This window comes from Podarcis pityusensis (genome assembly GCF_964106645.2).
Source record: "Podarcis pityusensis genome assembly, chromosome: 12".
Lineage (NCBI taxonomy): Eukaryota > Metazoa > Chordata > Lepidosauria > Squamata > Lacertidae > Podarcis > Podarcis pityusensis.
In genome coordinates this window covers 39,418,978-39,432,050 of record NC_138037.1, presented here as the reverse complement: position 1 = coordinate 39,432,050, position 13,073 = coordinate 39,418,978, and the positions used below count along the sequence as shown (strand labels likewise).

Sequence of the window (13,073 nt, the reverse complement as noted above, 5' to 3'; positions counted from 1 at the left end):
ACTGAAACAGAAGTCACCAGACCCTTATATATAGTGGGAGGGTGGGGTGGGGTTTTTCTCAGAAGGGTAGTAGGAGATGGGTGATTGACTCAATGGGTATGGTAATCCTGTTGACAGCTGTTAACGACTGCAATTAGTCCTACAGGAAAAAGCAAGGGATAGTATGAAGATGACCAAAAATAGCTTTAGCATATGTAATGACACAGTTACATGTGGCTCCCAGGCCATCTCTTGTAGAGGCACTGACCAAATCTAGACCTGCTTGGCTTCAGGAAGGTGGTAGCCTCAGCTGCTATCAAATCATACCCTGTACAGTGGTACCTCGGGTTAAGTACTTAATTCGTTCCGGAGGTCTGTACTAAACCTGAAACTGTTCTTAACCTGAAGCACCACTTTAGCTAATGGGGCCTCCTGCTGCTACCGCGCCGCCGGAGCACAATTTCTGTTCTCATCCTGAAGCAAAGTTCTTAACCTGAAGCACTATATCTGGGTTGGCAGAGTCTGTAACCTGAAGCGTATGTAACCCGAAGCGTATGTAACCTGAGGTACCACTGTATAGGCCCATGTGGCGAAACATGTTATCCTTCCACAAAACACATCTGGTGCTCTAACTATAAACACAATTGATTAGCAACGCGTAATGCCTTAATTGGGATGCGGGTGACGCTGTGGGTCAAACCACAGAGCCTAGGACTTGCCGATCAGAAGGTCAGCGGTTCAAATCCCCGTGATGGGGTGAGCTCCTGTTGCTCGGTCCCTGCTCCTGCCAACCTAGCAGTTCGAAAGCAAGTCAAAGTGCAAGTAGATAAATAGGTACCGCTCTGGCGGGAAGCTAAATGGTGTTTACGTGCGCTGCTCTGGTTTGCCAGAAGTGGCTTAGTCATGCTGGCCACATGACCCGGAAGCTGTATGCCGGCTCCCTCAGCTAATATAAAGCAAGTATAGCGCCGCAACCCCAGAGGTCGGCCACGACTGGACCTAATGGTCAGGGATCCCTTTACTTTTACCTTTGATGCCTTAATCATTATTCAAAAATACGTTTAGGACATTATCTTTATTAAGCCAACTAAAGGGTATGCAAGCTTTTGAGTTGCCCAGAACTCTTCATCAGGCTACATCAAGGTGCTAAGTAGTTCCAATGTGCGGGAGAAGGAACAGGCAGGATAGGTGGTTCAGAGCCTGCCCATAAGGCAGAGTGATGGGCCTGCCTCAGATGGTGGAAGTGCAAGAGGTGAAAACAGGCATGCGAAATGGGGCTGCAGTATAGAAGGGAAAAGCTGGGGCAATTTCTGGACTAGGCTGACAATTCAAGCTAGTAAAGTGTCTTGTGGAAAGGCCTGGGGAGTTTGCAAGTGGAACAAGCAATGTGGAAGAACCCTACTAGTCTAGTAAAAATTACAACTTGCTTTTCTACCCATGAAGTAAATGATACAGGGGTCTCCTGCATACCTTGGGCAGCACGAGGTTTCATTTGCCGAATAAGGTGGGCAGCCACCATTCACTAGGCTAATTGTATTTATTGAGAACTGATACTCAGTCTTCAACAAAAAGTTTCCAGAGTGACATACTGGAGCTAGGTGCTCCATGAGCACCAGGCCTGGCACCTGCCCTTGGCATCCTAAGGCCACTGCCCAGCACTGATGCCTGTCCACTCCCTTTCTAAAAGTATTTGGGTTTGAGACTCAACATTTTACTGATGGGGGGGGGGGAGGCTGCCATTTAATTTCACCACAACGCATGGCAGGATTGTGGAAAAAATTAAATTTCAGCTCCTAGACATGCTGAACTGATTTAGAGCATTGCTGATGCTGCCACTGCAGCCACCAGGTGAGCATTGGTGAGCATCAGGGTCCATTGAGGTAGGAGGAGAGTCAACAAAAGGCACTTGGCTAAGAACCCCCTCAAACTTGGAATTGTCCCTAATGCATGCATCCCCCATCATCAAAGGCTTGATTTCTTCATGATTTCCCCCATTGTCGAAGGGGGAAAATTCCCCATCAGTTTCGGCCTACATATGTGAAGCTAAACACTGGGTAGGCAGCTTTGAACTAAGCCAGAGAGTTGGCCTATGGGCCTCTGAGAGAAAGACTGCATTATGCAGATTCTGCTGAAGAAATCCAGATTGTGGCAATATCGAGGGAGTTAGTATTCTATAGTTAGATGAATTTAAAAATTCCAACCATCATCATTAATGATACTATAAAGAAGGAAAAAATAGAAATAAATTATAAAGTGGTAGGAGCCTCTCCCACTTTCCCGTTAAATGCATCCCACCAGGATTTCTAATATGCTCTTCTCCAATAGTGCAAAACTAGCTGGTTTTACTGACTCCTGAACATTTGCTCTGCCCACACTTCTTCAAGCCCTTCAGTTGGCTGGTGCCTCGGCAAAGGGGATTACAGCCTGCATCTGGAGATATTTGGCAGCACAAACACCAGCCACCCTCGAGATTGCCAAATTGTAGGCTGGTGTGACACATTGGTTGGAGCATCCTGCAGGTGCTCTCATTTTTGCCTGGGACTGGGGCAGCTCTCCGATGGCTTTGGGCTTGGTAAGTTAAGCTTATTCAGCCCAATGTTTTGGTCCTGTGCCAAACTCAGCATAGCTGCACTACAGACTGATCTGTGGTCCTTGTGACGCAAGAAGAGATGCAGTTGTGAAATGAAACCCTGCAGGTGACATCTCTATGAAATATGATTCCCCCCTCCATTAAAGGGTGTGTTTTTTCCAAAATCCAGTGAAATACATATACTGACTACACTAAACTACATTCTATCCTAATTGCAACAAAAACTAGAATTTCCTCCTGTTCTCAATTTTGTCAGCTGTGTCTAGTTTGAATACTCCTGCTCTCTGCCCCAAGGGTTGAACACCTGGTGATTTTCAAGAGAAGGATTTAAAAGTGGTTGTGAAATATGTTAGCTAACACATGCTAATATACTGTAGTATCTTGTGTAGATAAATGCAATATGGGCATGTTCTGATTTAGTAAGGACGGAACACTCCACTCCTTTAGCCTGCTCTTCATGGAACATACAAACGTACAATGAGAGTGAAACTGTATTGTGAGATATTTCCATTAGCTTTGTTGTGTGAGCTTCCAGTCCTAGATGCAAAGCCAGGGAAGTGGTTGCCCAGTCTGGAATTTTCTTCTCTGTTTGATCAGAGTTGAGTTACTCTGTTCCATTTGAGTATTGTTCTAACATTTAAAAAACTGAATTTCTATGGCTACGGCTACATATTTGTTTATTATCTTACAATACGCCTTTGGGGATTTTCTGACCATCTTGAGCAAAAGCACAAAATATTTATAATGTGATACTAACAGGTGATACAAACCTCATGCTCATTCATTTGGAATACTATTTATTGTGCTTACGGGCAACTCCCCACTTGTGTGCAACCATGCACACGCGTGGTACTGGGAATCTGGAAGTGGAACCTGAAGTGGGAAGTACCCTGTAGAGTCCTCATGGCTTGCAACTAGACCCTCCCCAGAGGCTCTCCTTGCTAGCTGGAGGTGCAGCAGGGCTTTGTTGAGGCAGTTCAGCTTCCCCGCCTAATAGTTGTGTGTCAGCTGAGCAGTATCAACAAAGCCCCGCTGCCCCTCTGCTGCAAGGCTCCTTCCCTGGAGCCTGAAGAGGTTGTCCTCTTTGAGCTATGGGGAGTGTCTCCTTGCAAGCCATGAGGACTCTCCAGGGTGTTCCCTATTTACGCACATTTTGACTTGTGCGTGTAATCTCCCTCTTAAGTCAGGAGTCACCTGTATATACCACCTTTCTCCAAAGGCAGTTTACAATTTTAAGGGTCTCTGAGAAACCAACAGAAGTCATGCTGCTAATGAATCCCTTGCAGCCGTGTCTTCCGCCTCAAGTTGGTAACTGAAAAAGACTTCCGGGTCAGCGCCATCGGTGAATGGCGGAGTTCCTCCGATCGGAGGAACTAGCTCCGTGGAAACTGGGTTCTCCCGCCGCAGCGAAGGTGGGGACCCGCTAGAAATCCCAGGCGGAGGAAGCCTGGGAACGTGGGGTTCGGCAGGGCACCTGGAGCGCCCCCCCTACTCACGGGGAACCCCTTTTTGGGATTCCGGAGTGAAGTGGGGTGAGCGGCGCGGTGCTGCGAACTGACTGCTATTTTCACGGAGTGAAGCCGCACAGCCATCGCCAGAGAGCGCTGACTTTTTTCTGTGGACAATTGGATCTAAAACAAGTACCCGTGAGTAGAAACGGAAAATTGGATCAAGAAATATCTTAATTTGACATCGAAGCGGGAAGGTTCAAAACAGGAAGTCCGCCTTCCGCTTTTTGTATATAGACTGAAGCAAAAACCTTGTAAGCTAAAGCCTAGAAAGTCGTTAAAAAAGCCTAAATTTCCTTCATTTACAACTACTGAAACCCCCTTGGAAGCAGGAGAAAAGGGGGGGGGACTTTGTGTAACGCCTGCAGGAGAGGGAGTGAAGAAAGATAAGTTTTCACCGTCTCTAACCTGGGAACGGGGTGTCAGAGACAGAAATTGTTGGAGAGGTTCATTGACTGTGAATGGAATATTTTGACAGATAGCTAAAGAAGAGAAATAAACTGATTCCAATGTTGCCTTTTGCATTCTAAAGAAACAAAATATCTGAAAAAATGAAAGTAATTTTTCTTTGTTGGACTTGTCTTAAAAAGATGGATACAAATAGAAATTGTCTCCTCTAGAGGGAGCTTGCTAAATTGTTGCTGCAGCCACAGCTGTGAAATTAAGATCGTGGGATTAGTCCTTTTGACCTTGACTAAGTATGAGCTGGAAGGAAGTTTTGGTGCTTGCTCTATGCAAGACAAGTGCTTTGTTGGAACAGATGCATGAGAAGATGGATCTGATGAATGAGAAAATGGATTTGATGACTGTTGTGGCCAATAACTGTGGACAATCAGTGAATAGTGATACAGAAATCATCCAGGGTCCAACTCAGGAACCTGTATTGATTGGGCAAGTGCAGAAGACAATGGAGGAGGCTGCGGATGCATCTCAAATAATACAAATGGAGAGGCCCAAGGCCCCACAGGAGCATAAGCCGTTGTTTTTGAAGATTGAAGTTTGAGTGGGCCAGGGGGAATCTGGAGCTGAGGAGGCTTTTGACTTTGGAGAGACTTTGAAATATGCTCGCAAATATTTTTTGGATTATATTGATGACCGTGTGGAGTGGGACTGTGGGGAATGGGCTGATTTGATGAAGGGAGACGGAGATAACTTTGGGTTGGAACCCCCCAGAGACCTACTCCTCAACGAGAAAGGAAAGAAATTAAGAAAGAGACCAACAAAAGACAAGGAAAAGTGCAAGTATAAACAAGAAGAAGAAGATCTGCAGAAGGGACATGGAAGAGACTTAAGGGCCTCGGACATAAGGCTTCCAGGTTGATGGACTAGATGGAATGGACAGTAAGGACTGACACGACCCGAGACCAGGAAGACGAGACGTTGGATGAAGATTGGAAGAAAATTTATAAAGAAAACTTTTTATTTAGGGAACTAGCCTAAAATTAATGAATATTAGGGAAAATGTTGGAATGAAACTATATGACTCTAGCAGAAATGATACCAGGGGTTATGTATAAATGAGTATTAAGTTTCAAGCTTTAAGGTATTTTATGGTAAGATAAGGTTAAATAAATTAAGGCAATTTGAATAACAGAATATGGGGAAAGATGGAAAGGATCTGTCGAGTTAATTAATAGGTTAAATTGTTAAGATAAATTATTTAATAAAAATTGAGAAAGATGGAAAGAATTTGCTGAAATAACTAACTAAACTAGAATACAAAAAGGGAGGTGAGAGGAGGTCAATGAAACAAGCAAATGGAAGTTATATGGGATTTGTGTCTTTCTTTTTTCCTTTTTTTATATATTTTTATATATATTTTTTTCTTTTTTTTAATTTACTGTATTGATGTATTGGTTTTTATGTTTTGCGTTTTTTCTTCTTTTTATGTATTGTAGTGTTGTTGGGTTTTTTTTCTGTAATTCTGAAATTATTAATAAATATTATTTTTTTTAAAAAAAACAAGTTGGTAACTGAAAAAAGGATGCAGAGTGAAGGCTGGGGAAAAAAATCTGTTGACCCCAGGATGTGCATGTAACAATTGTCACTGTCTTGCACTGATGCCTAGAGGTCTCTGACCACTTTCATGCAGTATAACTGTCCTTAAACGGGTTCATTTCAGACTGGACATTGGAAGACTGGTCTGAAATTAATCTGTAGGGAGCAGAGTTCTCTAATCTGGCAACAACTAATTATATTCTGCATCATCCCCAAGTTTTATGAGACTGAGGTGGCCAGTGTTCACAAGCAGTTGCATAAGGAACTCATGTGAGATACTGAAACTCAGGACAGTAATGTAGCCATACACCTATATTCTGGTAGCAGATATGTTTGAAAGTGACTCTCAAGCAGTGTGAAAGTCTGCTAGTTTTAGGTTTGCTTTTGTGGGTCAGATCTTCAATTACCTTATATAATGCTACATATAGCTATAAATGTACACATACAGATTACATAATAGATTTGTCCTTATCTTTAGCCATTTTTCACAAACACCGATATAAAGAAATTGAACTTTGCAAAATATAGTGACAGGAAAAGAAGACCCACAGAGAAAAGCAATGCACAATGGCAATATTTCTATACAATTATGAGCTATAATCTATAGATGCTTTCTCAATTTTCTTTTTTTATTCAAAAAATTACTCCCATGTCTGGTGAATCTTTGCCAGCTCATTATTCAGTTGGAAAAGCAGCTTCGAAAAAGAATCTATTTTTATCCCTATGTATTGAAAACCATGTTTTAACTTAGTGGGTTAGCATTCTGCTTAGGCCCTTAAAAACATGAGGCTCTTGCCATGGTATTTAAATCATCAGTGGGGAGAAAAGGGGTGGGTTTGGGTTCTGCCAAGAATTGGCAATACTCATTTGTTTCACTTTTTGTCATCACAGGCACCCAAATATCATGATGATTAGCACAATGGAATAAACACGTGCTCTACAAATACTGTCCATATTTTTATAGCTTTGCATAGTTAGAGCTTGAGGAAAAACAGGCATTTCTTTAGAAATTCCTGGGCTGCAACCATCAGCCCTCCTGCCACAAAACAGCATCTGGGTCAGAAAACAGCGCGTTCCTGGTTTCCACGCACTCATCAACAAATATAAATGTTTTTGCAATAATCGAGAAATTATTGACCAAAGACAACACCCCCTTTCTGATAAACGGTAGAAATGTTAATACTCTTGGCAAAATTATTTTTGCACTAATTACTGTATCCATCTGCTCCACAAGATTGATTAGACTGTGAAAATGTTTGTTCTCTTCTCTCCTGCAAGGATGGGCCTCTCCTTAGCGCTGGAGGAGTCCTGTGTTGTGTCTGTGCAGAGATGAATATGCAGTTTTAATCAAACTCAAGCCTAGTTCATTTCCACTAAAACCAAGGTATAGCCCTACAGTAATAATAAGAAAATATCCAATACATGCAGATAGTATATTGGAAAGTTGGTGTCCCCTGCTCAGTTGTTTCAGTCTTAGAGAGAAAGCAGCTTTTTATGCTATGCACAGATTCTCAGTTCCATGGAAAATATTGGTGGTAGTGAAGTCTACTAAAGAGCCCAGATGCCCATGAAGTCTTTCTCCCACTGGAGCTCAGCTGCAGAAACACAACCTGTATTTCCTTCCTACCTCTTGGCAATGCACTTCCCAAGTGAAGAGCTACATGTCAATTAGCTCCCTGCCTCCATCGGCACCTGCAAAGATGGCTGGCCTGTGATTGGAATATGAATACCAGCCAACAAGTAAATCCCTTAAAGAGGTGCAGAAGAATAACATCCTCTCCTCCAATTAAGCTGAAATCACTAACTCTCTCTGGATCGCTACTTGCTCTAAGTTCAAATGCCACCTCTCGAACAAATGGGAAATACACATTACATGCAATGACAGGCAGGGCTACTGTTGTACAGAGCTTATCTATAGCTATTTGATGTTGAGTCCAAAAGGAATGAACATAAATCTCTTAGATATGCAGAAACAATGAGGAAAACCACCCAGAATCTGACAAAATCTAACATGGCATTAGCTTACCAAGCATAAGACACACGGAAGAAAAACCTTCAAAGAAGGGAAGAAAGCAAGAGATAACCAGAAAAGTAAGCAAAAGTAATGGAGGCCAGATGAGATTCACTAAAGAAAATAATTGTGATGTGGTGAAGATAAAATAGGATTGTGATTAGCGGTGGCTATAAAAACTGGACTTGTTCTAGTTAAAAACCTCTCAGCATTACAGATGTAGATTGCTTTTGAAGTGCGACTTCATGTCATCTGTGGTATAATAAAAGGGGCATGGGTTTGCAAATATATTACATATGATTTCATGGTAAAAACTTAGAATAGGCTGAAAATTTCTAATACTGAATTTCTTAATCAACAGAATTTTATAAATTACTGGAATAAACTTTTTGTTCAAAAAACATTTTAACATATTATGTTGCATCTGTTCATTATATTTATTTCATTTGGTTTAAAATACAAATAAAAGACAACTTAGGAAATATGCAGAACCTGTTGTCTACTGCTGGCAGAACAAAGTCAAAGGACTTAGCTCACACACCCAAAATGGAGATTTGCAACTAACTCACTCTGGAATTTTATAGTGAAGGATAACAAAATAAAAATAAACCCAAAGGGTACCCAATGAAGTCCTGTCCAACCATTCCAGTGTTGTGAAACGGCACAGGTTATGACAGCAAGTCAATAAGAGAACAGTTATTATCTTCACAGGGCTAGAACTAGCCCACAGTCTAGTTATTTTTTGCCTGATTATATACTGAAATCATCTTAGCTTCATTTCAGAATTGTCCCTTGGTTGCTTGTCTCAAATATCTTGACCTTTCCGATTGCCATGAGCCAACAGTCATTTACTTAAAGACAATTGACAGATTTTCTCTGCTTATGACTGAGTAACTAAGTAGGCCCAAGAGGCTGCTGAGGCAAATCCATAGTTGTTCTGAAGAGCAGGTTTTCAGCTGGAATGCAACAGCTTTGAAGGAGCCAAGCAATTCTGATTGTGTGTTCAAATCTATTTCAACAACACACAAACTTAGTATACCTGCTGCACACCAACGGGGTCCTTTCTTTGCAATGTCCACCCTTCTTATGATTACAAATGAATCAATTTTTACAAAATAAAAAACAAATCTTCCAGATTATAGCAAATGAGAGTAGACCAATAATTCATTCTACTTTCTCATGTCCACACTCTATCCAGAATATCCAGAGGAGACAAGGAAACTGCACAGCTGACAAAAGAAACTTACAACTAAAACAGTGGATAAGAAAATAAAACCATAGGTCATGAAAGTGATAGCAATAGGAAAATATGTTTTGTTTTCTTCACCTGTTAACTCTACAGCAGGGATTATCTACGTGCAACTATAGCAACTATCTATATGTGGTAGTCTTGATGTCACAGGACTACGGTTTCCATTTCCCCTGACTTTTGGAGACCAACAACATCTGGAAAGCCACAAGTTCCCAGCCACCCCTGATCTCCAGCTTATCCCCTCAAACACATCTTGAGCAATTCCAACTTAACAGGCTTCAGATAAAGAATATTTTTCCCCCTTGCTGCTGCCCTCCATAAAATTTGAAGTGGGAAATAATTTTTAGGGGACCACTCATTGCATGGGGAAAAATAATAACAAATTGTATGAAAAATGAAGAAGGCAAGTTGTTCATGCAGTAGACCTCATATGACAGGCAGAAGAGATGTGGAATAAGGGGGTGTGGTGTGAGTGTGATAAATGCTAATAAATTAAAGATGACCTAGGTCTGTTTGAGGATAAGAAATGGAAGGTAACTTCAGTGTTTCAATGAACATTTCTGTTGTGAAAAGGGGGCTTTGCAGAAACCCAAAATGTTTGCCAACAACTTACCCTTTTCATTTATTTTATTTATTAAATTTGTATACAGTGGTACCTTGGGTTAAGAACTTAATTTGTTCCGGATTTCCGTTCTTAATCTGAAACTGTTCTTAACCTGAGGTACCACTTTAGCTAATGGGGCCTCCTGCTGCCACTGCGCCGCCGCCACACGATTTCTGTTCTCATCCTGAAGCAAAGTTCTTAACCTGAGGTACTATTTCTGGGTTAGCGGAGTCTGTAACCCGAAGCGTCTGTAACCCAAAAATACTTATCCTGAAGCTACTTCAACCCGAGGTATGCCTGACTGTCCTATAAGCCATAGATCTCAGGGTGGTTCAAAACATTTGTATCTACTGGTGTTCACAGTTCTGCTCAACTGCTTCAGCGTCATTTTTTGTTTTTAAACTTACAGCCTTGTTCCCTTCAACAGGGACGACATCCTACAGCAGTCTAGCAAAAGGCAGTGGAGTGAAACACTTGGGTGTGAAATAATCAAGCTATGTACAGAACAGTGTGCCAGAGATCCATTCTTCCCTACATAGCCAAATATGGTTGGCAATATGATGGCATCATTGTTGTTAGGAAAAAGGCCAAATGAAGGACGGGGGGAAATGACATCAGCACTGCACCACCAACTCAGTATCAGGAGTGTGAGTGTCCTAGATTGCCTGAATATGGCCTGGCAAAAAGCTTCCAGCAGTGATAGCTGGTGTGGACTAGACCCGGTGGGTGGCTAGGTCACAGGGGTGTGGTCAATGAGGTTATGGAGGCGTGGCCAAATTATGGTTTTCTTTCCAGCCTCCTCTCTTGCAAAGATACTTTGGACACTTAAAATGGCATTTGTAAAAAATATTTAGCACCAAACTATTGCATTATTCAGATAGGGTTCCTGTTGACGCAGTTGCTTCTCATACTGAAGTCTCTCACTGTCCATTTCCCCTATTTTTAGCCACAATTCATTAATTTCTTGCATCAACCCCTCTGTGTCTCTGAATCTATCTTCATAGTTTAGTTGATCCTTTATGTATTTGAGTGTTTAATTCCTGGTTTTAGCATTGTTATCGGTCCATAATGTTTCAGGACAGACTTGCAATAAGTTAAATACTAAATAAATAAACAAGTTTGTTTAGTTAGGAAATAATTCTTCTCAGGGCTGGGCAATGAGGGAAGTGTACTTGTTTTATCTCATGTACAATGGAAGCCACTCAGTGGTAAGTACATTTTGTTTCTGTTTCATTTCTATTAAAGTATGACTGTTGTTCTTAATAAATATCTTATAAAAAAATAAAATAAAGTATGACTGTTGTAAACCCTCCTAGTCTTTTGCGGTAGCAGTAGCTGCTCATTAAAATCAGTTTATAACGTGCTACTTGCAATTGATTTGTAAAAGCACTAATTGCCTCAGGTATAAATGCCCAATTTACAGTACCTGACATCAGAAAAATAACTACCAGTCCCCCAAGATCAGTTATTGGCTGCCCTAGCAGGCTGTTAAGTCACCTGCCAAGCACCTAATAACCCCAAGGGTATATGGCCGGAGAACAGTTGAAACAACCGCCCCTTTTTCCTGTGTATTGCTTTACACAGTGGCAGTAATTCACTAAATTGCTAGAGCAGCTGTGTTTACAGACCTGTTTCCATAACCAACATAGTGTATACAAAGTCAGGGAAATCTGGGTAAAAAAAAACCTCAAGGAGAGCATGGCCTAGAGAAGGTCCCAAGGGCCAGAAAGAGAAGCCCAGAGGGCCACATTTGGCCCCAGGGCTTGAGGTTCCCCACCCCTTGGGTAGCAAAGTAATAAATAATTTGATAACCATCTTTGTGAAAGAAATGGGTGCTCAGAGCAGGGTGCCCTGTAAGGTCACATGGTCAGGTGGACTGTGATGGGTCTGTAATCTTGTTAGTGTGAGGTATTCATGATATTCCATTCAACTCATTTTTCTTCTTGCTCACCTTTGTTTCAACTTCATCAGGAGACCAGCACAGGTGCCTGTTCCTAGGTACCAATTTCTGGGTCTTCTACATCAGTACAGAGTTCCAGCAGTGATGTTCTCTTGCGGAAGCAATTTAGTTGAGAGATGCCTATTCCAACTCTGCAGGATTTCTGCTGCAGTTATTAATACCCAAAGGGCTGTTTTAAGTGTGGCTCTATTAGAGGCTTGCGCTAGAGTTCAGCAACCAGCAATTCTTTTTATTCGGTCTCTGGCTATGCTTTGATATAAGACTTGTGAGAAGAGACTATTTTCCTCATAAACTTTGCAGTTTGTTCTAATAATCACTGTTTTGAAGTATTACTTCTCATCCCATTGTTGATATGTATGCATTATGGATGGCATTGTTGTCAAACATTCAGAATGACAATGAAAAACGCAAGTGAAAAGAAAAGTTGTAGTTGTCTTTTTCAAAGCTGTCTTGAACTGCCTAATTAGTGAATGAGCAACCAAGAACAGTTAAAACATCTCTACATAAAAAATTACAGATGGATTCTCTGCAATAAATGACTGTTTGTCCATATGTGTGTTTACATATGTATGTATGTATCTTCAATGGTAGGAAAAAGAGGAGTCAAAATGAAAGGGGGGGGGAGACCCAACAAAAGCAAGGAAGTTCTGAGCTAAAAGAGAATCCTGGTTGCCAAAACCAATTCCCCTTACTCAACCAAGCCATGCACACCCTTAGTCTAGGAATGGCTGTTTACCCAGTCACAGGATGGGTGGCTGTTGCAGCGCATAATGGCAGAATCTCATCCCCAAGGAGCAACGCTGGGGCTAGGTGGCCAGCGGTTGGGGAATCCCTGGGCTAGCTACTTGGATTGGCCCCAATTCCTTTGTCATACTGTAGTTTTAGAGGGAACAGGGCAAGAACTGAGCACCTTTGATCCATTTGTCTTGTAAGATGGGGCTTTAGCTGTTAGCCTCCGATTTAAGCTATTTTTATGATGCCAAATTATAGAATCAGATTCCTACCAATATAGGCTACCCAGTTCACTCGACTTTACATGTAACTTTTGAAGTGCCATTTAATTTCTCATGTCTTGTAATGACTCCTCATCAAATACTTTGTTTTGCAATCCAAGCAATTTCACAACTGTGAATAAAGGAGATGGATCAACTTCAACTAAAAGATAGCCATG

General features: G+C 41.6%; 1 long non-coding RNA gene across 3 annotated transcripts in view; it reads right to left on the bottom strand.

Annotated features, from left to right (window-relative positions):
- LOC308459559 overlaps positions 1-9,033 on the bottom strand; it is a 70,130-nt gene extending 61,097 nt beyond the window's left edge. For 2 of the 3 annotated variants that reach the window (XR_013978141.1, XR_013978143.1), the window contains exon 1: positions 8,708-9,033. This is a non-coding gene — a long non-coding RNA (uncharacterized lncRNA). Of the gene's footprint in view, positions 1-8,655 lie in introns of all 3 variants that reach the window. The other variant, XR_013978142.1, reaches the window with a different exon arrangement.
- Between the last annotated feature and the right edge of the window lie 4,040 nt (positions 9,034-13,073).